The following is an 18,042-nucleotide window of genomic DNA, read 5'->3' on the forward strand; positions in this document are numbered from 1 at the left end:
CCCTGAAATACCTCCAAGAGTTCTATGCTCCATGAAGCCACTCCCTAGTTGCCATACTAGAGAACCCTTTCCGGAGTATAAGATATATTTTATTAAAATGAAATAACTCGTTATCAGAAGTGCGGTTCGAACCCACGCCCTCATACGAGGATCAGAGCTTAAATCTGACGCCTTAGACCACTCGGCCATCCTGACACGCTCTGAAACGTTTTCCTTGAAAATGAAGCTATAGTTCAACCCCGAAATACCTCTCAGAGTTCTATGCTCCATGAAGCCACTCCCTAGTTGCCAAACTAGAGAACCCTTTCCGGAGTATGAGATATATTTTATTAAAATGAAATAACTCGTTATCAGAAGTGCGGTTCGAACCCACGCCCTCATACGAGGATCAGAGCTTAAATCTGACGCCTTAGACCACTCGGCCATCCTGACACGCTTTGAGTTGTTTTCCTTGAAATGAAGCTATAGTACAACCCCGAAATACCTCTCAAAGTTCTATGCTGAATGAAGTCCCTCCCTAGTTGCCAAACTAGAGAACCCTTTCCTGAGTATGATATTAAAATGAAACAATTCGTTGTCAGAAGTGGGGTTCGAACCCACGCCCTCATACGAGGATCAGAGCTTAAATCTGACGCCTTAGACCACTCGGCCATCCTGACACGCTCTGAAACGTTTTCCTTGAAAATGAAGCTATAGTACAACCCCGAAATACCTCTCAGAGTTCTATGCTCCATGAAGCCACTCCCTAGTTGCCAAACTAGAGAACCCTTTCCGGAGTATGAGATATATTTTATTAAAATGAAATAACTCGTTATCAGAAGTGCGGTTCGAACCCACGCCCTCATACGAGGATCAGAGCTTAAATCTGACGCCTTAGACCACTCGGCCATCCTGACACGCTTTGAGTTGTTTTCCTTGAAATGAAGCTATAGTACAACCCCGAAATACCTCTCAAAGTTCTATGCTGAATGAAGTCCCTCCCTAGTTGCCAAACTAGAGAACCCTTTCCTGAGTATGATATTAAAATGAAACAATTCGTTGTCAGAAGTGGGGTTCGAACCCACGCCCTCATACGAGGATCAGAGCTTAAATATGACGCCCTGGACCACTCGGCCATCCTGACACGCTCTGAAACGTTTTCCTTGAAAATGAAGCTATAGTACAACCCCGAAATACCTCTCAGAGTTCTATGCTCCATGAAGCCACTCCCTAGTTGCCAAACTAGAGAACCCTTTCCTGAGTATGATATGTATGTTATTAAAATGAAACAATTCGTTGTCAGAATTGGGGTTCGAACCCACGCCCTCATACGAGGATCAGAGCTTAAATCTGACGCCTTAGACCACTCGGCCATCCTGACACGCTCTGAAACGTTTCCCTTGAAAATGAAGCTATAGTACAACCCTGAAATACCTCTCAGAGTTCTATGCTCCATGAAGCCACTCCCTAGTGTCCATACTAGAGAACCCTTTCCTGAGTATGAGATATATTTTACTAAAATGAAATAATTCGTTGTCAGAAGTGTGGTTCGAACCCACGCCCTCATACGGGGATCAGAGCTTAAAACTGACGCCTTAGACCACTCGGCCATCCTTACACGCTTTGAGTTGTTTTCCTTGAAATGAAGCTATAGTACAACCCCGAAATACCTCTCAAAGTTCTATGCTGAATAAAGTCCCTCCCTAGTTGGCAAACTAGAGAACCCTTTCCTGAGTATGATATTAAAATGAAACAATTCGTTGTCAGAAGTGGGGTTCGAACCCACGCCCTCATACGAGGATCAGAGCTTAAATCTGACGCCTTAGACCACTCGGCCATCCTGACACGCTTTGAGTTGTTTTCCTTGAAATGAAGCTATAGTACAACCCCGAAATACCTCTCAAAGTTCTATGCTGAATGAAGTCCCTCCCTAGTTGCCAAACTAGAGAACCCTTTCCTGAGTATGATATTAAAATGAAACAATTTGTTGTCAGAAGTGGGGTTCGAACCCACGCCCTCATACGAGGATCAGAGCTTAAATCTGACGCCCTAGACCACTCGGCCATCCTGACACGCTCTGAAATGTTTTCCTTGAAAATGAAGCTATAGTACAACCCCGAAATACCTCTCAGAGTTCTATGCTCCATGAAGCCACTCCCTAGTTGACAAACTAGAGAACCCTTTCCTGAGTATGATATGTATGTTATTAAAATGAAACAATTCGTTTTCAGAAGTGGGGTTCGAACCCATTCCCTCATACGAGGATCAGAGCTTAAATCTGACGCCTTAGACCACTCGGCCATCCTGACACGCTCTGAAACGTTTCCCTTGAAAATGAAGCTATAGTACAACCCTGAAATACCTCCAAGATTTCTATGCTCCATGAAGCCACTCCCTAGTTGCCATACTAGAGAACCCTTTCCGGAGTATAAGATATATTTTATTAAAATGAAATAACTCGTTATCAGAAGTGCGGTTCGAACCCACGCCCTCATACGAGCATCAGAGCTTAAATCTGACGCCTTAGACCACTCGGCCATCCTGACACGCTCTGAAACGTTTTCCTTGAAAATGAAGCTATAGTACAACCCCGAAATACCTCTCAGAGTTCTATGCTCCATGAAGCCACTCCCTAGTTGCCAAACTAGAGAACCCTTTCCGGAGTATGAGATATATTTTATTAGAATGAAATAACTCGTTATCAGAAGTGCGGTTCGAACCCACGCCCTCATACGAGGATCAGAGCTTAAATCTGACGCCTTAGACCACTCGGCCATCCTGACACGCTTTGAGTTGTTTTCCTTGAAATGAAGCTATAGTACAACCCCGAAATACCTCTCAAAGTTCTATGCTGAATGAAGTCCCTCCCTAGTTGCCAAACTAGAGAACCCTTTCCTGAGTATGATATTAAAATGAAACAATTCGTTGTCAGAAGTGGGGTTCGAACCCACGCCCTCATACGAGGATCAGAGCTTAAATATGACGCCCTGGACCACTCGGCCATCCTGACACGCTCTGAAACGTTTTCCTTGACAATGAAGCTATAGTACAACCCCGAAATACCTCTCAGAGTTCTATGCTCCATGAAGCCACTCCCTAGTTGCCAAACTAGAGAACCCTTTCCTGAGTATGATATGTATGTTATTAAAATGAAACAATTCGTTGTCAGAAGTGGGGTTCGAGCCCACGCCCTCATACGAGGATCAGAGCTTAAATCTGACGCCTTAGACCACTCGGCCATCCTGACACGCTCTGAAACGTTTCCCTTGAAAATGAAGCTATAGTACAACCCTGAAATACCTCCAAGAGTTCTATGCTCCATGAAGCCACTCCCTAGTTGCCATACTAGAGAACCCTTTCCGGAGTATAAGATATATTTTATTAAAATGAAATAACTCGTTATCAGAAGTGCGGTTCGAACCCACGCCCTCATACGAGGATCAGAGCTTAAATCTGACGCCTTAGACCACTCGGCCATCCTGACACGCACTGAGACGTTTTCCTTGAAAATGAAGCTATTGTGCAACCCCGAAATACCTCTCAGACTTCTATGCTCCATGAAGCCACTCCTTAGTTGCCATATTAGAGAACCCTTTCCTGAGTATGAGATATATTTTATTAAAATGAAGTAATTCGTTGTCAGAAGTGTGGTTCGAACCCACGCCCTCATACGGGTATCAGAGCTTAAATCTGACGCCTTAGACCACTCGGCCATCCTGACACGCACTGAGACGTTTTCCATGAAAATGAAGCTATATTGCAACCCCGAAATACCTCTCAGAGTTCTATGCTCCATGAAGCCACTCCCTAGTTGCCATACTAGAGAACCCTTTCCTGAGTATGAGATATATTTTATTAAAATGAAATAATTCGTTGTCAGAAGTGTGGTTCGAACCCACGCCCTCTTACGGGGATCTGAGCTTAAATCTGACGCCTTAGACCACTCGGCCATCCTTACACGCTTTGAGTTGTTTTCCTTGAAATGAAGCTATAGTACAATCCCGAAATACCTCTCAAAGTTCTATGCTGAATAAAGTCCCTCCCTAGTTGCCAAACTAGAGAACCCTTTCCTGAGTATGATATGTATGTTATTAAAATGAAACAATTCGTTGTCAGAAGTGGGGTTCGAACCCACGCCCTCATACGAGGATCAGAGCTTAAATCTGACGCCTTAGACCACTCGGCCATCCTGACACGCACAGAGACGTTTTCCTTGAAAATGAAGCTATAGTGCAACCCCGAAATACCTCTCGGACTTCTATGCTCCATGAAGCCTCTCCCTAGTTGCCAAACTAGAGAACCCTTTCCTGAGTATGATATGTATGTTATTAAAATGAAACAATTCGTTGTCAGAAGTGGGGTTCGAACCCACGCCCTCATACGAGGATCAGAGCTTAAATCTGACGCCTTAGACCACTCGGCCATCCTGACACGCTTTGAGTTGTTTTCCTTGAAATGAAGCTATAGTACAACCCCGAAATACCTCTCAAAGTTCTATGCTGAATGAAGTCCCTCCCTAGTTGCCAAACTAGAGAACCCTTTCCTGAGTATGATATTAAAATGAAACAATTCGTTGTCAGAAGTGGGGTTCGAACCCACGCCCTCATACGAGGATCAGAGCTTAAATCTGACGCCCTAGACCACTCGGCCATCCTGACACGCTCTGAAACGTTTCCCTTGAAAATGAAGCTATAGTACAACCCTGAAATACCTCCAAGAGTTCTATGCTCCATGAAGCCACTCCCTAGTTGCCATACTAGAGAACCCTTTCCGGAGTATAAGATATATTTTATTAAAATGAAATAACTCGTTATCAGAAGTGCGGTTCGAACCCACGCCCTCATACGAGGATCAGAGCTTAAATCTGACGCCTTAGACCACTCGGCCATCCTTACACGCTTTGAGTTGTTTTCCTTGAAATGAAGCTATAGTACAACCCCGAAATACCTCTCAAAGTTCTATGCTGAATAAAGTCCCTCCCTACTTGGCAAACTAGAGAACCCTTTCCTGAGTATGATATTAAAATGAAACAATTCGTTGTCAGAAGTGGGGTTCGAACCCACGCCCTCATACGAGGATCAGAGCTTAAATCTGACGCCTTAGACCACTCGGCCACCCTGACACGCACTGAGACGTTTTCCTTGAAAATGAAGCTATTGTGCAACCCCGAAATACCTCCAAGAGTTCTATGCTCCATGAAGCCACTCCCTAGTTGCCATACTAGAGAACCCTTTCCGGAGTATAAGATATATTTTATTAAAATGAAATAACTCGTTATCAGAAGTGCGGTTCGAACCCACGCCCTCATACGAGGATCAGAGCTTAAATCTGACGCCTTAGACCACTCGGCCATCCTGACACGCTCTGAAACGTTTTCCTTGAAAATGAAGCTATAGTACAACCCCGAAATACCTCTCAGAGTTCTATGCTCCATGAAGCCACTCCTTAGTTGCCAAACTAGAGAACCCTTTCCGGAGTATGAGATATATTTTATTAAAATGAAATAACTCGTTATCAGAAGTGCGGTTCGAACCCACGCCCTCCTACGAGGATCAGAGCTTAAATCTGACGCCTTAGACCACTCGGCCATCCTTACACGCTTTGAGTTGTTTTCCTTGAAATGAAGCTATAGTACAATCCCGAAATACCTCTCAAAGTTCTATGCTGAATAAAGTCCCTCCCTAGTTGCCAAACTAGAGAACCCTTTCCTGAGTATGATATGTATGTTATTAAAATGAAACAATTCGTTGTCAGAAGTGGGGTTCGAACCCACGCCCTCATACGAGGATCAGAGCTTAAATCTGACGCCTTAGACCACTCGGCCATCCTGACACGCTCTGAAACGTTTCCCTTGAAAATGAAGCTATAGTACAACCCTGAAATACCTCCAAGAGTTCTATGCTCCATGAAGCCACTCCCTAGTTGCCATACTAGAGAACCCTTTCCGGAGTATAAGATATATTTTATTAAAATGAAATAACTCGTTATCAGAAGTGCGGTTCGAACCCACGCCCTCATACGAGGATCAGAGCTTAAATCTGACGCCTTAGACCACTCGGCCATCCTGACACGCTCTGAAACGTTTTCCTTGAAAATGAAGCTATAGTACAACCCCGAAATACCTCTCAGAGTTCTATGCTCCATGAAGCCACTCCTTAGTTGCCAAACTAGAGAACCCTTTCCGGAGTATGAGATATATTTTATTAAAATGAAATAACTCGTTATCAGAAGTGCGGTTCGAACCCACGCCCTCCTACGAGGATCAGAGCTTAAATCTGACGCCTTAGACCACTCGGCCATCCTTACACGCTTTGAGTTGTTTTCCTTGAAATGAAGCTATAGTACAATCCCGAAATACCTCTCAAAGTTCTATGCTGAATAAAGTCCCTCCCTAGTTGCCAAACTAGAGAACCCTTTCCTGAGTATGATATGTATGTTATTAAAATGAAACAATTCGTTGTCAGAAGTGGGGTTCGAACCCACGCCCTCATACGAGGATCAGAGCTTAAATCTGACGCCTTAGACCACTCGGCCATCCTGACACGCTCTGAAACGTTTTCCTTGAAAATGAAGCTATAGTACAACCCCGAAATACCTCTCAGAGTTCTATGCTCCATGAAGCCACTCCTTAGTTGCCATATTAGAGAACCCTTTCCTGAGTATGAGATATATTTTATTAAAATGAAGTAATTCGTTGTCAGAAGTGTGGTTCGAACCCACGCCCTCATACGGGTATCAGAGCTTAAATCTGACGCCTTAGACCACTCGGCCATCCTGACACGCACTGAGACGTTTTCCATGAAAATGAAGCTATATTGCAACCCCGAAATACCTCTCAGAGTTCTATGCTCCATGAAGCCACTCCCTAGTTGCCATACTAGAGAACCCTTTCCTGAGTATGAGATATATTTTATTAAAATGAAATAATTCGTTGTCAGAAGTGTGGTTCGAACCCACGCCCTCTTACGGGGATCTGAGCTTAAATCTGACGCCTTAGACCACTCGGCCATCCTTACACGCTTTGAGTTGTTTTCCTTGAAATGAAGCTATAGTTCAATCCCGAAATACCTCTCAAAGTTCTATGCTGAATAAAGTCCCTCCCTAGTTGCCAAACTAGAGAACCCTTTCCTGAGTATGATATGTATGTTATTAAAATGAAACAATTCGTTGTCAGAAGTGGGGTTCGAACCCACGCCCTCATACGAGGATCAGAGCTTAAATCTGACGCCTTAGACCACTCGGCCATCCTGACACGCACAGAGACGTTTTCCTTGAAAATGAAGCTATAGTGCAACCCCGAAATACCTCTCGGACTTCTATGCTCCATGAAGCCTCTCCCTAGTTGCCATACTAGAGAACCCTTTCCGGAGTATGAGATATATTTTATAAAAATGAAATAACTCGATATCAGAAGTGCGGTTCGAACCCACGCCCTCATACGAGGATCAGAGCTTAAATCTGACGCCTTAGACCACTCGGCCATCCTGACACGCTCTGAAACGTTTTCCTTGAAAATGAAGCCATAGTACAACCCCGAAATACCTCTCAGAGTTCTATGCTCCATAAAGCCACTCCCTAGTTGCCAAACTAGAGAACCCTTTCCTGAGTATGATATGTATGTTATTAAAATGAAACAATTCGTTGTCAGAAGTGGGGTTCGAACCCACGCCCTCATACGAGGATCAGAGCTTAAATCTGACGCCTTAGACCACTCGGCCATCCTGACACGCTTTGAGTTGTTTTCCTTGAAATGAAGCTATAGTACAACCCCGAAATACCTCTCAAAGTTCTATGCTGAATGAAGTCCCTCCCTAGTTGCCAAACTAGAGAACCCTTTCCTGAGTATGATATTAAAATGAAACAATTCGTTGTCAGAAGTGGGGTTCGAACCCACGCCCTCATACGAGGATCAGAGCTTAAATCTGACGCCCTAGACCACTCGGCCATCCTGACACGCTCTGAAACGTTTTCCTTGAAAATGAAGCTATAGTACAACCCCGAAATACCTCTCAGAGTTCTATGCTCCATGAAGCCACTCCCTAGTTGCCAAACTAGAGAACCCTTTCCTGAGTATGATATGTATGTTATTAAAATGAAACAATTCGTTGTCAGAAGTGGGGTTCGAACCCACGCCCTCATACGAGGATCAGAGCTTAAATCTGACGCCTTAGACCACTCGGCCATCCTGACACGCTCTGAAACGTTTCCCTTGAAAATGAAGCTATAGTACAACCCTGAAATACCTCCAAGAGTTCTATGCTCCATGAAGCCACTCCCTAGTTGCCATACTAGAGAACCCTTTCCGGAGTATAAGATATATTTTATTAAAATGAAATAACTCGTTATCAGAAGTGCGGTTCGAACCCACGCCCTCATACGAGGATCAGAGCTTAAATCTGACGCCTTAGACCACTCGGCCATCCTGACACGCTCTGAAACGTTTTCCTTGAAAATGAAGCTATAGTACAACCCCGAAATACCTCTCAGAGTTCTATGCTCCATGAAGCCACTCCTTAGTTGCCAAACTAGAGAACCCTTTCCGGAGTATGAGATATATTTTATTAAAATGAAATAACTCGTTATCAGAAGTGCGGTTCGAACCCACGCCCTCCTACGAGGATCAGAGCTTAAATCTGACGCCTTAGACCACTCGGCCATCCTGACACGCTTTGAGTTGTTTTCCTTGAAATGAAGCTATAGTACAACCCCGAAATACCTCTCAAAGTTCTATGCTGAATGAAGTCCCTCCCTAGTTGCCAAACTAGAGAACCCTTTCCTGAGTATGATATTAAAATGAAACAATTCGTTGTCAGAAGTGGGGTTCGAACCCACGCCCTCATACGAGGATCAGAGCTTAAATCTGACGCCCTAGACCACTCGGCCATCCTGACACGCTCTGAAACGTTTTCCTTGAAAATGAAGCTATAGTACAACCCCGAAATACCTCTCAGAGTTCTATGCTCCATGAAGCCACTCCCTAGTTGCCAAACTAGAGAACCCTTTCCTGAGTATGATATGTATGTTATTAAAATGAAACAATTCGTTGTCAGAAGTGGGGTTCGAACCCACGCCCTCATACGAGGATCAGAGCTTAAATCTGACGCCTTAGACCACTCGGCCATCCTGACACGCTCTGAAACGTTTCCCTTGAAAATGAAGCTATAGTACAACCCTGAAATACCTCCAAGAGTTCTATGCTCCATGAAGCCACTCCCTAGTTGCCATACTAGAGAACCCTTTCCGGAGTATAAGATATATTTTATTAAAATGAAATAACTCGTTATCAGAAGTGCGGTTCGAACCCACGCCCTCATACGAGGATCAGAGCTTAAATCTGACGCCTTAGACCACTCGGCCATCCTGACACGCTCTGAAACGTTTTACTTGAAAATGAAGCTATAGTACAACCCCGAAATACCTCTCAGAGTTCTATGCTCCATGAAGCCACTCCCTAGTTGCCAAACTAGAGAACCCTTTCCTGAGTATGATATGTATGTTATTAAAATGAAACAATTCGTTGTCAGAAGTGGGGTTCGAACCCACGCCCTCATACGAGGATCAGAGCTTAAATCTGACGCCTTAGACCACTCGGCCATCCTGACACGCTCTGAAACGTTTCCCTTGAAAATGAAGCTATAGTACAACCCTGAAATACCTCTCAGAGTTCTATGCTCCATGAAGCCACTCCCTAGTGTCCATACTAGAGAACCCTTTCCTGAGTATGAGATATATTTTACTAAAATGAAATAATTCGTTGTCAGAAGTGTGGTTCGAACCCACGCCCTCATACGGGGATCAGAGCTTAAAACTGACGCCTTAGACCACTCGGCCATCCTTACACGCTTTGAGTTGTTTTCCTTGAAATGAAGCTATAGTACAACCCCGAAATACCTCTCAAAGTTCTATGCTGAATAAAGTCCCTCCCTACTTGGCAAACTAGAGAACCCTTTCCTGAGTATGATATTAAAATGAAACAATTCGTTGTCAGAAGTGGGGTTCGAACCCACGCCCTCATACGAGGATCAGAGCTTAAATCTGACGCCTTAGACCACTCGGCCATCCTGACACGCACTGAGACGTTTTCCTTGAAAATGAAGCTATTGTGCAACCCCGAAATACCTCTCAGACTTCTATGCTCCATGAAGCCACTCCTTAGTTGCCATATTAGAGAACCCTTTCCTGAGTATGAGATATATTTTATTAAAATGAAGTAATTCGTTGTCAGAAGTGTGGTTCGAACCCACGCCCTCATACGGGTATCAGAGCTTAAATCTGACGCCTTAGACCACTCGGCCATCCTGACACGCACTGAGACGTTTTCCATGAAAATGAAGCTCTAGTGCAACCCCGAAATACCTCTCAGAGTTCTATGCTCCATGAAGCCACTCCCTAGTTGCCATACTAGAGAACCCTTTCCTGAGTATGAGATATATTTTATTAAAATGAAATAATTCGTTGTCAGAAGTGTGGTTCGAACCCACGCCCTCTTACGGGGATCTGAGCTTAAATCTGACGCCTTAGACCACTCGGCCATCCTTACACGCTTTGAGTTGTTTTCCTTGAAATGAAGCTATAGTACAACCCCGAAATACCTCTCAAAGTTCTATGCTGAATGAAGTCCCTCCCTAGTTGCCAAACTAGAGAACCCTTTCCTGAGTATGATATTAAAATGAAACAATTCGTTGTCAGAAGTGGGGTTCGAACCCACGCCCTCATACGAGGATCAGAGCTTAAATCTGACGCCCTAGACCACTCGGCCATCCTGACACGCACAGAGACGTTTTCCTTGAAAATGAAGCTATAGTGCAACCCCGAAATACCTCTGGGACTTCTATGCTCCATGAAGCCTCTCCCTAGTTGCCATACTAGAGAACCCTTTCCGGAGTATGAGATATATTTTATAAAAATGAAATAACTCGATATCAGAAGTGCGGTTCGAACCCACGCCCTCATACGAGGATCAGAGCTTAAATCTGACGCCTTAGACCACTCGGCCATCCTGACACGCTCTGAAACGTTTTCCTTGAAAATGAAGCCATAGTACAACCCCGAAATACCTCTCAGAGTTCTATGCTCCATAAAGCCACTCCCTAGTTGCCAAACTAGAGAACCCTTTCCTGAGTATGATATGTATGTTATTAAAATGAAACAATTCGTTGTCAGAAGTGGGGTTCGAACCCACGCCCTCATACGAGGATCAGAGCTTAAATCTGACGCCTTAGACCACTCGGCCATCCTGACACGCTTTGAGTTGTTTTCCTTGAATTGAAGCTATAGTACAACCCCGAAATACCTCTCAGAGTTCTATGCTCCATGAAGCCACTCCCTAGTTGCCAAACTAGAGAACCCTTTCCTGAGTATGATATGTATGTTATTAAAACGAAACAATTCGTTGTCAGAAGTGGGGTTCGAACCCACGCCCTCATACGAGGATCAGAGCTTAAATCTGACGCCTTAGACCACTCGGCCATCCTGACACGCTTTGAGTTGTTTTCCTTGAAATGAAGCTATAGTACAACCCCGAAATACCTCTCAGAGTTCTATGCTCCATGAAGCCACTCCCTAGTTGCCAAACTAGAGAACCCTTTCCTGAGTATGATATGTATGTTATTAAAACGAAACAATTCGTTGTCAGAAGTGGGGTTCGAACCCACGCCCTCATACGAGGATCAGAGCTTAAATCTGACGCCTTAGACCACTCGGCCATCCTGACACGCTTTGAGTTGTTTTCCTTGAAATGAAGCTATAGTACAACCCCGAAATACCTCTCAGAGTTCTATGCTCCATAAAGCCACTCCCTAGTTGCCAAACTAGAGAACCCTTTCCTGAGTATGATATGTATGTTATTAAAATGAAACAATTCGTTGTCAGAAGTGGGGTTCGAACCCACGCCCTCATACGAGGATCAGAGCTTAAATCTGACGCCTTAGATCACTCGGCCATCCTGACACGCTTTGAGTTGTTTTCCTTGAAATGAAGCTATAGTACAACCCCGAAATACCTCTCAGAGTTCTATGCTCCATGAAGCCACTCCCTAGTTGCCAAACTAGAGAACCCTTTCCTGAGTATGATATGTATGTTATTTAAACGAAACAATTCGTTGTCAGAAGTGGGGTTCGAACCCACGCCCTCATACGAGGATCAGAGCTTAAATCTGACGCCTTAGACCACTCGGCCATCCTGACACGCTTTGAGTTGTTTTCCTTGAAATGAAGCTATAGTACAACCCCGAAATACCTCTCAGAGTTCTATGCTCCATGAAGCCACTCCCTAGTTGCCAAACTAGAGAACCCTTTCCTGAGTATGATATGTATGTTATTAAAACGAAACAATTCGTTGTCAGAAGTGGGGTTCGAACCCACGCCCTCATACGAGGATCAGAGCTTAAATCTGACGCCTTAGACCACTCGGCCATCCTGACACGCTTTGAGTTGTTTTCCTTGAAATGAAGCTATAGTACAACCCCGAAATACCTCTCAAAGTTCTATGATGAATAAAGTCCCTCCCTAGTTGCCAAACTAGAGAACCCTTTCCTGAGTATGATATTAAAATGAAACAATTCGTTGTCAGAAGTGGGGTTCGAACCCACGCCCTCATACGAGGATTAGAGCTTAAATCTGACGCCTTAGACCACTCGGCCATCCTGACACGCTCTGTAACGTTTTCCTTGAAAATGAAGCTATAGTACAACCGCGAAATACCTCTCAGAGTTCTATGCTCCATGAAGCCACTCCCTAGTTTCCAAACTAGAGAACCCTTTCCTGAGTATGATATGTATGTTATTAAAATGAAACAATTCGTTGTCAGAAGTGGGGTTCGAACCCACGCCCTCATACGAGGATCAGAGCTTAAATCTGACGCCTTAGACCACTCGGCCATCCTGACACGCACTGAGACGTTTTCCAAGAAAATGAAGCTATAGTGCAACCCCGAAATACCTCTCAGAGTTCTATGCTCCATGAAGCCCCTCCCTAGTTGCCATACTAGAGAACCCTTTCCTGAGTATGAGATATATTTTATTAAAATGAAATAATTCATTGTCAGAAGTGTGGTTCGAACCCACGCCCTCTTACGGGGATCTGAGCTTAAATCTGACGCCTTAGACCACTCGGCCATCCTTACACGCTTTGAGTTGTTTTCCTTTAAATGAAGCTATAGTACAATCCCGAAATACCTCTCAAAGTTCTATGCTGAATAAAGTCCCTCCCTAGTTGCCAAACTAGAGAACCCTTTCCTGAGTATGATATGTATGTTATTAAAATGAAACAATTCGTTGTCAGAAGTGGGGTTCGAACCCACGCCCTCATACGAGGATCAGAGCTTAAATCTGACGCCTTAGACCACTCGGCCATCCTGACACGCACAGAGACGTTTTCCTTGAAAATGAAGCTATAGTGCAACCCCGAAATACCTCTCGGACTTCTATGCTCCATGAAGCCACTCCCTAGTTAGCATACTAGAGAACCCTTTCCGGAGTATGAGATATATATTATAAAAATGAAATAACTCGATATCAGAAGTGCGGTTCGAACCCACGCCCTCATACGAGGATCAGAGCTTAAATCTGACGCCTTAGACCACTCGGCCATCCTGACACGCTCTGAAACGTTTTCCTTGAAAATGAAGCCATAGTACAACCCCGAAATACCTCTCAGAGTTCTATGCTCCATAAAGCCACTCCCTAGTTGCCAAACTAGAGAACCCTTTCCTGAGTATGATATGTATGTTATTAAAATGAAACAATTCGTTGTCAGAAGTGGGGTTCGAACCCACGCCCTCATACGAGGATCAGAGCTTAAATCTGACGCCTTAGACCACTCGGCCATCCTGACACGCTTTGAGTTGTTTTCCTTGAAATGAAGCTATAGTACAACCCCGAAATACCTCTCAGAGTTCTATGCTCCATGAAGCCACTCCCTAGTTGCCAAACTAGAGAACCCTTTCCTGAGTATGATATGTATGTTATTAAAATGAAACAATTCGTTGTCAGAAGTGGGGTTCGAACCCACGCCCTCATACGAGGATCAGAGCTTAAATCTGACGCCTTAGACCACTCGGCCATCCTGACACGCTTTGAGTTGTTTTCCTTGAAATGAAGCTATAGTACAACCCCGAAATACCTCTCAGAGTTCTATGCTCCATGAAGCCACTCCCTAGTTGCCAAACTAGAGAACCCTTTCCTGAGTATGATATGTATGTTATTAAAACGAAACAATTCGTTGTCAGAAGTGGGGTTCGAACCCACGCCCTCATACGAGGATCAGAGCTTAAATCTGACGCCTTAGACCACTCGGCCATCCTGACACGCTTTGAGTTGTTTTCCTTGAAATGAAGCTATAGTACAACCCCGAAATACCTCTCAAAGTTCTATGATGAATAAAGTCCCTCCCTAGTTGCCAAACTAGAGAACCCTTTCCTGAGTATGATATTAAAATGAAACAATTCGTTGTCAGAAGTGGGGTTCGAACCCACGCCCTCATACGAGGATTAGAGCTTAAATCTGACGCCTTAGACCACTCGGCCATCCTGACACGCTCTGTAACGTTTTCCTTGAAAATGAAGCTATAGTACAACCGCGAAATACCTCTCAGAGTTCTATGCTCCATGAAGCCACTCCCTAGTTTCCAAACTAGAGAACCCTTTCCTGAGTATGATATGTATGTTATTAAAATGAAACAATTCGTTGTCAGAAGTGGGGTTCGAACCCACGCCCTCATACGAGGATCAGAGCTTAAATCTGACGCCTTAGACCACTCGGCCATCCTGACACGCACTGAGACGTTTTCCAAGAAAATGAAGCTATAGTGCAACCCCGAAATACCTCTCAGAGTTCTATGCTCCATGAAGCCCCTCCCTAGTTGCCATACTAGAGAACCCTTTCCTGAGTATGAGATATATTTTATTAAAATGAAATAATTCATTGTCAGAAGTGTGGTTCGAACCCACGCCCTCTTACGGGGATCTGAGCTTAAATCTGACGCCTTAGACCACTCGGCCATCCTTACACGCTTTGAGTTGTTTTCCTTTAAATGAAGCTATAGTACAATCCCGAAATACCTCTCAAAGTTCTATGCTGAATAAAGTCCCTCCCTAGTTGCCAAACTAGAGAACCCTTTCCTGAGTATGATATGTATGTTATTAAAATGAAACAATTCGTTGTCAGAAGTGGGGTTCGAACCCACGCCCTCATACGAGGATCAGAGCTTAAATCTGACGCCTTAGACCACTCGGCCATCCTGACACGCACAGAGACGTTTTCCTTGAAAATGAAGCTATAGTGCAACCCCGAAATACCTCTCGGACTTCTATGCTCCATGAAGCCACTCCCTAGTTAGCATACTAGAGAACCCTTTCCGGAGTATGAGATATATATTATAAAAATGAAATAACTCGATATCAGAAGTGCGGTTCGAACCCACGCCCTCATACGAGGATCAGAGCTTAAATCTGACGCCTTAGACCACTCGGCCATCCTGACACGCTCTGAAACGTTTTCCTTGAAAATGAAGCCATAGTACAACCCCGAAATACCTCTCAGAGTTCTATGCTCCATAAAGCCACTCCCTAGTTGCCAAACTAGAGAACCCTTTCCTGAGTATGATATGTATGTTATTAAAATGAAACAATTCGTTGTCAGAAGTGGGGTTCGAACCCACGCCCTCATACGAGGATCAGAGCTTAAATCTGACGCCTTAGACCACTCGGCCATCCTGACACGCTTTGAGTTGTTTTCCTTGAAATGAAGCTATAGTACAACCCCGAAATACCTCTCAGAGTTCTATGCTCCATGAAGCCACTCCCTAGTTGCCAAACTAGAGAACCCTTTCCTGAGTATGATATGTATGTTATTAAAATGAAACAATTCGTTGTCAGAAGTGGGGTTCGAACACACGCCCTCATACGAGGATCAGAGCTTAAATCTGACGCCTTAGACCACTCGGCCATCCTGACACGCTTTGAGTTGTTTTCCTTGAAATGAAGCTATAGTACAACCCCGAAATACCTCTCAAAGTTCTATGCTGAATAAAGTCCCTCCCTAGTTGCCAAACTAGAGAACCCTCTCCTGAGTATGATATTAAAATGAAACAATTCGTTGTCAGAAGTGGGGTTCGAACCCACGCCCTCATACGAGGATTAGAGCTTAAATCTGACGCCTTAGACCACTCGGCCATCCTGACACGCTCTGAAACGTTTCCCTTGAAAATGAAGCTATAGTACAACCCTGAAATACCTCCAAGAATTCTATGCTCCATGAAGCCACTCCCTAGTTGCCATACTAGAGAACCCTTTCCGGAGTATGAGATATATTTTATTAAAATGAAATAACTCGTTATCAGAAGTGCGGTTCGAACCCACGCCCTCATACGAGGATCAGAGCTTAAATCTGACGCCTTAGACCACTCGGCCATCCTGACACGCTCTGAAACGTTTCCCTTGAAAATGAAGCTATAGTACAACCCTGAAATACCTCTCAAAGTTCTATGCTGAATAAAGTCCCTCCCTAGTTGCCAATCTAGAGAACCCTTTCCTGAGTATGATATTAAAATGAAACAATTCGTTGTCAGAAGTGGGGTTCGAACCCACGCCCTCATACGAGGATTAGAGCTTAAATCTGACGCCTTAGACCACTCGGCCATTCTGACACGCTCTGAAACGTTTCCCTTGAAAATGAAGCTATAGTACAACCCTGAAATACCTCCAAGAGTTCTATGCTCCATGAAGCCACTCCCTAGTTGCCATACTAGAGAACCCTTTCCGGAGTATGAGATATATTTTATTAAAATGAAATAACTCGTTATCAGAAGTGCGGTTCGAACCCACGCCCTCATACGAGGATCAGAGCTTAAATCTGACGCCTTAGACCACTCGGCCATCCTGACACGCTCTGAAACGTTTCCCTTGAAAATGAAGCTATAGTACAACCCTGAAATACCTCTCAAAGTTCTATGCTGAATAAAGTCCCTCCCTAGTTGCCAATCTAGAGAACCCTTTCCTGAGTATGATATTAAAATGAAACAATTCGTTGTCAGAAGTGGGTTTCGAATCCACGCCCTCATACGAGGATCAGAGCTTAAATCTGACGCCTTAGACCACTCGGCCATCCTGACACGCACTGAGACGTTTTCCTTGAAAATGAAGCTATAGTACAACCCCGAAATACCTCTCAGAGTTCTATGCTCCATAAAGCCACTCCCTAGTTGCCAAACTAGAGAACCCTTTCCTGAGTATGATATGTATGTTATTAAAATGAAACAATTCGTTGTCAGGAATGGGGTTTGAACCCACGCCCTCATACGAGGATCAGAGCTTAAATCTGACGCCTTAGACCACTCGGCCATCCTGACACGCACAGAGACGTTTTCCTTGAAAATGAAGCTATAGTGCAACCCCGAAATACCTCTCGGACTTCTATGCTCCATGAAGCCTCTCCCTAGTTGCCATACTAGAGAACCCTTTCCGGAGTATGAGATATATTTTATAAAAATGAAATAACTCGATATCAGAAGTGCGGTTCGAACCCACGCCCTCATACGAGGATCAGAGCTTAAATCTGACGCCTTAGACCACTCGGCCATCCTGACACGCTCTGAAACGTTTTCCTTGAAAATGAAGCCATAGTACAACCCCGAAATACCTCTCAGAGTTCTATGCTCCATAAAGCCACTCCCTAGTTGCCAAACTAGAGAACCCTTTCCTGAGTATGATATGTATGTTATTAAAATGAAACAATTCGTTGTCAGAAGTGGGGTTCGAACCCACGCCCTCATACGAGGATCAGAGCTTAAATCTGACGCCTTAGACCACTCGGCCATCCTGACACGCTTTGAGTTGTTTTCCTTGAAATGAAGCTATAGTACAACCCCGAAATACCTCTCAGAGTTCTATGCTCCATGAAGCCACTCCCTAGTTGCCAAACTAGAGAACCCTTTCCTGAGTATGATATGTATGTTATTAAAATGAAACAATTCGTTGTCAGAAGTAGGGTTCGAACCCACGCCCTCATACGAGGATCAGAGCTCAAATCTGACGCCTTAGACCACTCGGCCATCCTGACACGCTCTG

The 18,042-nt window shown here is 44.3% G+C and overlaps 40 non-coding genes across 40 annotated transcripts; all 40 read right to left on the reverse strand.

Moving 5' to 3' along the window:
* Nucleotides 1-575: 575 nt before the first annotated feature.
* Nucleotides 576-659, reverse strand: TRNAL-UAA (transfer RNA leucine (anticodon UAA)). The gene has a single exon. It is a non-coding gene; the product is annotated as a tRNA-Leu (tRNA).
* A 1,081-nt stretch (nucleotides 660-1,740) lies between these two features.
* Nucleotides 1,741-1,824, reverse strand: TRNAL-UAA (transfer RNA leucine (anticodon UAA)). Its single transcript has one exon. It is a non-coding gene; the product is annotated as a tRNA-Leu (tRNA).
* A 143-nt stretch (nucleotides 1,825-1,967) lies between these two features.
* TRNAL-UAA (transfer RNA leucine (anticodon UAA)) lies at nucleotides 1,968-2,051 on the reverse strand. Its single transcript has one exon. It is a non-coding gene; the product is annotated as a tRNA-Leu (tRNA).
* Nucleotides 2,052-3,142: 1,091 nt separating this feature from the next.
* On the reverse strand, nucleotides 3,143-3,226 carry TRNAL-UAA (transfer RNA leucine (anticodon UAA)). Its single transcript has one exon. It is a non-coding gene; the product is annotated as a tRNA-Leu (tRNA).
* An 863-nt stretch (nucleotides 3,227-4,089) lies between these two features.
* TRNAL-UAA (transfer RNA leucine (anticodon UAA)) lies at nucleotides 4,090-4,173 on the reverse strand. Its single transcript has one exon. It is a non-coding gene; the product is annotated as a tRNA-Leu (tRNA).
* Nucleotides 4,174-4,326: 153 nt separating this feature from the next.
* TRNAL-UAA (transfer RNA leucine (anticodon UAA)) lies at nucleotides 4,327-4,410 on the reverse strand. The gene has a single exon. It is a non-coding gene; the product is annotated as a tRNA-Leu (tRNA).
* Nucleotides 4,411-4,553: 143 nt separating this feature from the next.
* Nucleotides 4,554-4,637, reverse strand: TRNAL-UAA (transfer RNA leucine (anticodon UAA)). Its single transcript has one exon. It is a non-coding gene; the product is annotated as a tRNA-Leu (tRNA).
* Nucleotides 4,638-5,017: 380 nt separating this feature from the next.
* Nucleotides 5,018-5,101, reverse strand: TRNAL-UAA (transfer RNA leucine (anticodon UAA)). Its single transcript has one exon. It is a non-coding gene; the product is annotated as a tRNA-Leu (tRNA).
* Nucleotides 5,102-5,727: 626 nt separating this feature from the next.
* TRNAL-UAA (transfer RNA leucine (anticodon UAA)) lies at nucleotides 5,728-5,811 on the reverse strand. The gene has a single exon. It is a non-coding gene; the product is annotated as a tRNA-Leu (tRNA).
* Nucleotides 5,812-6,437: 626 nt separating this feature from the next.
* On the reverse strand, nucleotides 6,438-6,521 carry TRNAL-UAA (transfer RNA leucine (anticodon UAA)). Its single transcript has one exon. It is a non-coding gene; the product is annotated as a tRNA-Leu (tRNA).
* Nucleotides 6,522-7,147: 626 nt separating this feature from the next.
* On the reverse strand, nucleotides 7,148-7,231 carry TRNAL-UAA (transfer RNA leucine (anticodon UAA)). The gene has a single exon. It is a non-coding gene; the product is annotated as a tRNA-Leu (tRNA).
* Nucleotides 7,232-7,621: 390 nt separating this feature from the next.
* Nucleotides 7,622-7,705, reverse strand: TRNAL-UAA (transfer RNA leucine (anticodon UAA)). The gene has a single exon. It is a non-coding gene; the product is annotated as a tRNA-Leu (tRNA).
* A 143-nt stretch (nucleotides 7,706-7,848) lies between these two features.
* Nucleotides 7,849-7,932, reverse strand: TRNAL-UAA (transfer RNA leucine (anticodon UAA)). The gene has a single exon. It is a non-coding gene; the product is annotated as a tRNA-Leu (tRNA).
* Nucleotides 7,933-8,085: 153 nt separating this feature from the next.
* TRNAL-UAA (transfer RNA leucine (anticodon UAA)) lies at nucleotides 8,086-8,169 on the reverse strand. Its single transcript has one exon. It is a non-coding gene; the product is annotated as a tRNA-Leu (tRNA).
* Nucleotides 8,170-8,786: 617 nt separating this feature from the next.
* Nucleotides 8,787-8,870, reverse strand: TRNAL-UAA (transfer RNA leucine (anticodon UAA)). Its single transcript has one exon. It is a non-coding gene; the product is annotated as a tRNA-Leu (tRNA).
* Nucleotides 8,871-9,023: 153 nt separating this feature from the next.
* Nucleotides 9,024-9,107, reverse strand: TRNAL-UAA (transfer RNA leucine (anticodon UAA)). The gene has a single exon. It is a non-coding gene; the product is annotated as a tRNA-Leu (tRNA).
* Nucleotides 9,108-9,497: 390 nt separating this feature from the next.
* TRNAL-UAA (transfer RNA leucine (anticodon UAA)) lies at nucleotides 9,498-9,581 on the reverse strand. Its single transcript has one exon. It is a non-coding gene; the product is annotated as a tRNA-Leu (tRNA).
* Nucleotides 9,582-9,961: 380 nt separating this feature from the next.
* On the reverse strand, nucleotides 9,962-10,045 carry TRNAL-UAA (transfer RNA leucine (anticodon UAA)). The gene has a single exon. It is a non-coding gene; the product is annotated as a tRNA-Leu (tRNA).
* Nucleotides 10,046-10,662: 617 nt separating this feature from the next.
* On the reverse strand, nucleotides 10,663-10,746 carry TRNAL-UAA (transfer RNA leucine (anticodon UAA)). The gene has a single exon. It is a non-coding gene; the product is annotated as a tRNA-Leu (tRNA).
* A 390-nt stretch (nucleotides 10,747-11,136) lies between these two features.
* On the reverse strand, nucleotides 11,137-11,220 carry TRNAL-UAA (transfer RNA leucine (anticodon UAA)). Its single transcript has one exon. It is a non-coding gene; the product is annotated as a tRNA-Leu (tRNA).
* Nucleotides 11,221-11,372: 152 nt separating this feature from the next.
* Nucleotides 11,373-11,456, reverse strand: TRNAL-UAA (transfer RNA leucine (anticodon UAA)). Its single transcript has one exon. It is a non-coding gene; the product is annotated as a tRNA-Leu (tRNA).
* A 152-nt stretch (nucleotides 11,457-11,608) lies between these two features.
* On the reverse strand, nucleotides 11,609-11,692 carry TRNAL-UAA (transfer RNA leucine (anticodon UAA)). The gene has a single exon. It is a non-coding gene; the product is annotated as a tRNA-Leu (tRNA).
* Nucleotides 11,693-11,844: 152 nt separating this feature from the next.
* TRNAL-UAA (transfer RNA leucine (anticodon UAA)) lies at nucleotides 11,845-11,928 on the reverse strand. Its single transcript has one exon. It is a non-coding gene; the product is annotated as a tRNA-Leu (tRNA).
* Nucleotides 11,929-12,080: 152 nt separating this feature from the next.
* Nucleotides 12,081-12,164, reverse strand: TRNAL-UAA (transfer RNA leucine (anticodon UAA)). Its single transcript has one exon. It is a non-coding gene; the product is annotated as a tRNA-Leu (tRNA).
* A 152-nt stretch (nucleotides 12,165-12,316) lies between these two features.
* On the reverse strand, nucleotides 12,317-12,400 carry TRNAL-UAA (transfer RNA leucine (anticodon UAA)). The gene has a single exon. It is a non-coding gene; the product is annotated as a tRNA-Leu (tRNA).
* A 143-nt stretch (nucleotides 12,401-12,543) lies between these two features.
* On the reverse strand, nucleotides 12,544-12,627 carry TRNAL-UAA (transfer RNA leucine (anticodon UAA)). Its single transcript has one exon. It is a non-coding gene; the product is annotated as a tRNA-Leu (tRNA).
* Nucleotides 12,628-12,780: 153 nt separating this feature from the next.
* On the reverse strand, nucleotides 12,781-12,864 carry TRNAL-UAA (transfer RNA leucine (anticodon UAA)). The gene has a single exon. It is a non-coding gene; the product is annotated as a tRNA-Leu (tRNA).
* A 389-nt stretch (nucleotides 12,865-13,253) lies between these two features.
* TRNAL-UAA (transfer RNA leucine (anticodon UAA)) lies at nucleotides 13,254-13,337 on the reverse strand. The gene has a single exon. It is a non-coding gene; the product is annotated as a tRNA-Leu (tRNA).
* A 390-nt stretch (nucleotides 13,338-13,727) lies between these two features.
* TRNAL-UAA (transfer RNA leucine (anticodon UAA)) lies at nucleotides 13,728-13,811 on the reverse strand. Its single transcript has one exon. It is a non-coding gene; the product is annotated as a tRNA-Leu (tRNA).
* Nucleotides 13,812-13,963: 152 nt separating this feature from the next.
* On the reverse strand, nucleotides 13,964-14,047 carry TRNAL-UAA (transfer RNA leucine (anticodon UAA)). The gene has a single exon. It is a non-coding gene; the product is annotated as a tRNA-Leu (tRNA).
* A 152-nt stretch (nucleotides 14,048-14,199) lies between these two features.
* Nucleotides 14,200-14,283, reverse strand: TRNAL-UAA (transfer RNA leucine (anticodon UAA)). Its single transcript has one exon. It is a non-coding gene; the product is annotated as a tRNA-Leu (tRNA).
* A 143-nt stretch (nucleotides 14,284-14,426) lies between these two features.
* On the reverse strand, nucleotides 14,427-14,510 carry TRNAL-UAA (transfer RNA leucine (anticodon UAA)). Its single transcript has one exon. It is a non-coding gene; the product is annotated as a tRNA-Leu (tRNA).
* Nucleotides 14,511-14,663: 153 nt separating this feature from the next.
* TRNAL-UAA (transfer RNA leucine (anticodon UAA)) lies at nucleotides 14,664-14,747 on the reverse strand. The gene has a single exon. It is a non-coding gene; the product is annotated as a tRNA-Leu (tRNA).
* A 389-nt stretch (nucleotides 14,748-15,136) lies between these two features.
* On the reverse strand, nucleotides 15,137-15,220 carry TRNAL-UAA (transfer RNA leucine (anticodon UAA)). Its single transcript has one exon. It is a non-coding gene; the product is annotated as a tRNA-Leu (tRNA).
* A 390-nt stretch (nucleotides 15,221-15,610) lies between these two features.
* TRNAL-UAA (transfer RNA leucine (anticodon UAA)) lies at nucleotides 15,611-15,694 on the reverse strand. Its single transcript has one exon. It is a non-coding gene; the product is annotated as a tRNA-Leu (tRNA).
* Nucleotides 15,695-16,073: 379 nt separating this feature from the next.
* TRNAL-UAA (transfer RNA leucine (anticodon UAA)) lies at nucleotides 16,074-16,157 on the reverse strand. Its single transcript has one exon. It is a non-coding gene; the product is annotated as a tRNA-Leu (tRNA).
* A 381-nt stretch (nucleotides 16,158-16,538) lies between these two features.
* Nucleotides 16,539-16,622, reverse strand: TRNAL-UAA (transfer RNA leucine (anticodon UAA)). Its single transcript has one exon. It is a non-coding gene; the product is annotated as a tRNA-Leu (tRNA).
* Nucleotides 16,623-17,240: 618 nt separating this feature from the next.
* On the reverse strand, nucleotides 17,241-17,324 carry TRNAL-UAA (transfer RNA leucine (anticodon UAA)). The gene has a single exon. It is a non-coding gene; the product is annotated as a tRNA-Leu (tRNA).
* Nucleotides 17,325-17,714: 390 nt separating this feature from the next.
* On the reverse strand, nucleotides 17,715-17,798 carry TRNAL-UAA (transfer RNA leucine (anticodon UAA)). The gene has a single exon. It is a non-coding gene; the product is annotated as a tRNA-Leu (tRNA).
* Nucleotides 17,799-17,950: 152 nt separating this feature from the next.
* On the reverse strand, nucleotides 17,951-18,034 carry TRNAS-UGA (transfer RNA serine (anticodon UGA)). Its single transcript has one exon. It is a non-coding gene; the product is annotated as a tRNA-Ser (tRNA).
* Nucleotides 18,035-18,042: the final 8 nt, after the last annotated feature.

The sequence above is a fragment of the Phalangium opilio genome, unplaced genomic scaffold (assembly GCF_054372755.1).
Source record: "Phalangium opilio isolate 3A_F unplaced genomic scaffold, DU_Popi_V2 ptg000043l_1, whole genome shotgun sequence".
Classification (NCBI taxonomy): Eukaryota; Metazoa; Arthropoda; class Arachnida; order Opiliones; family Phalangiidae; genus Phalangium; species Phalangium opilio.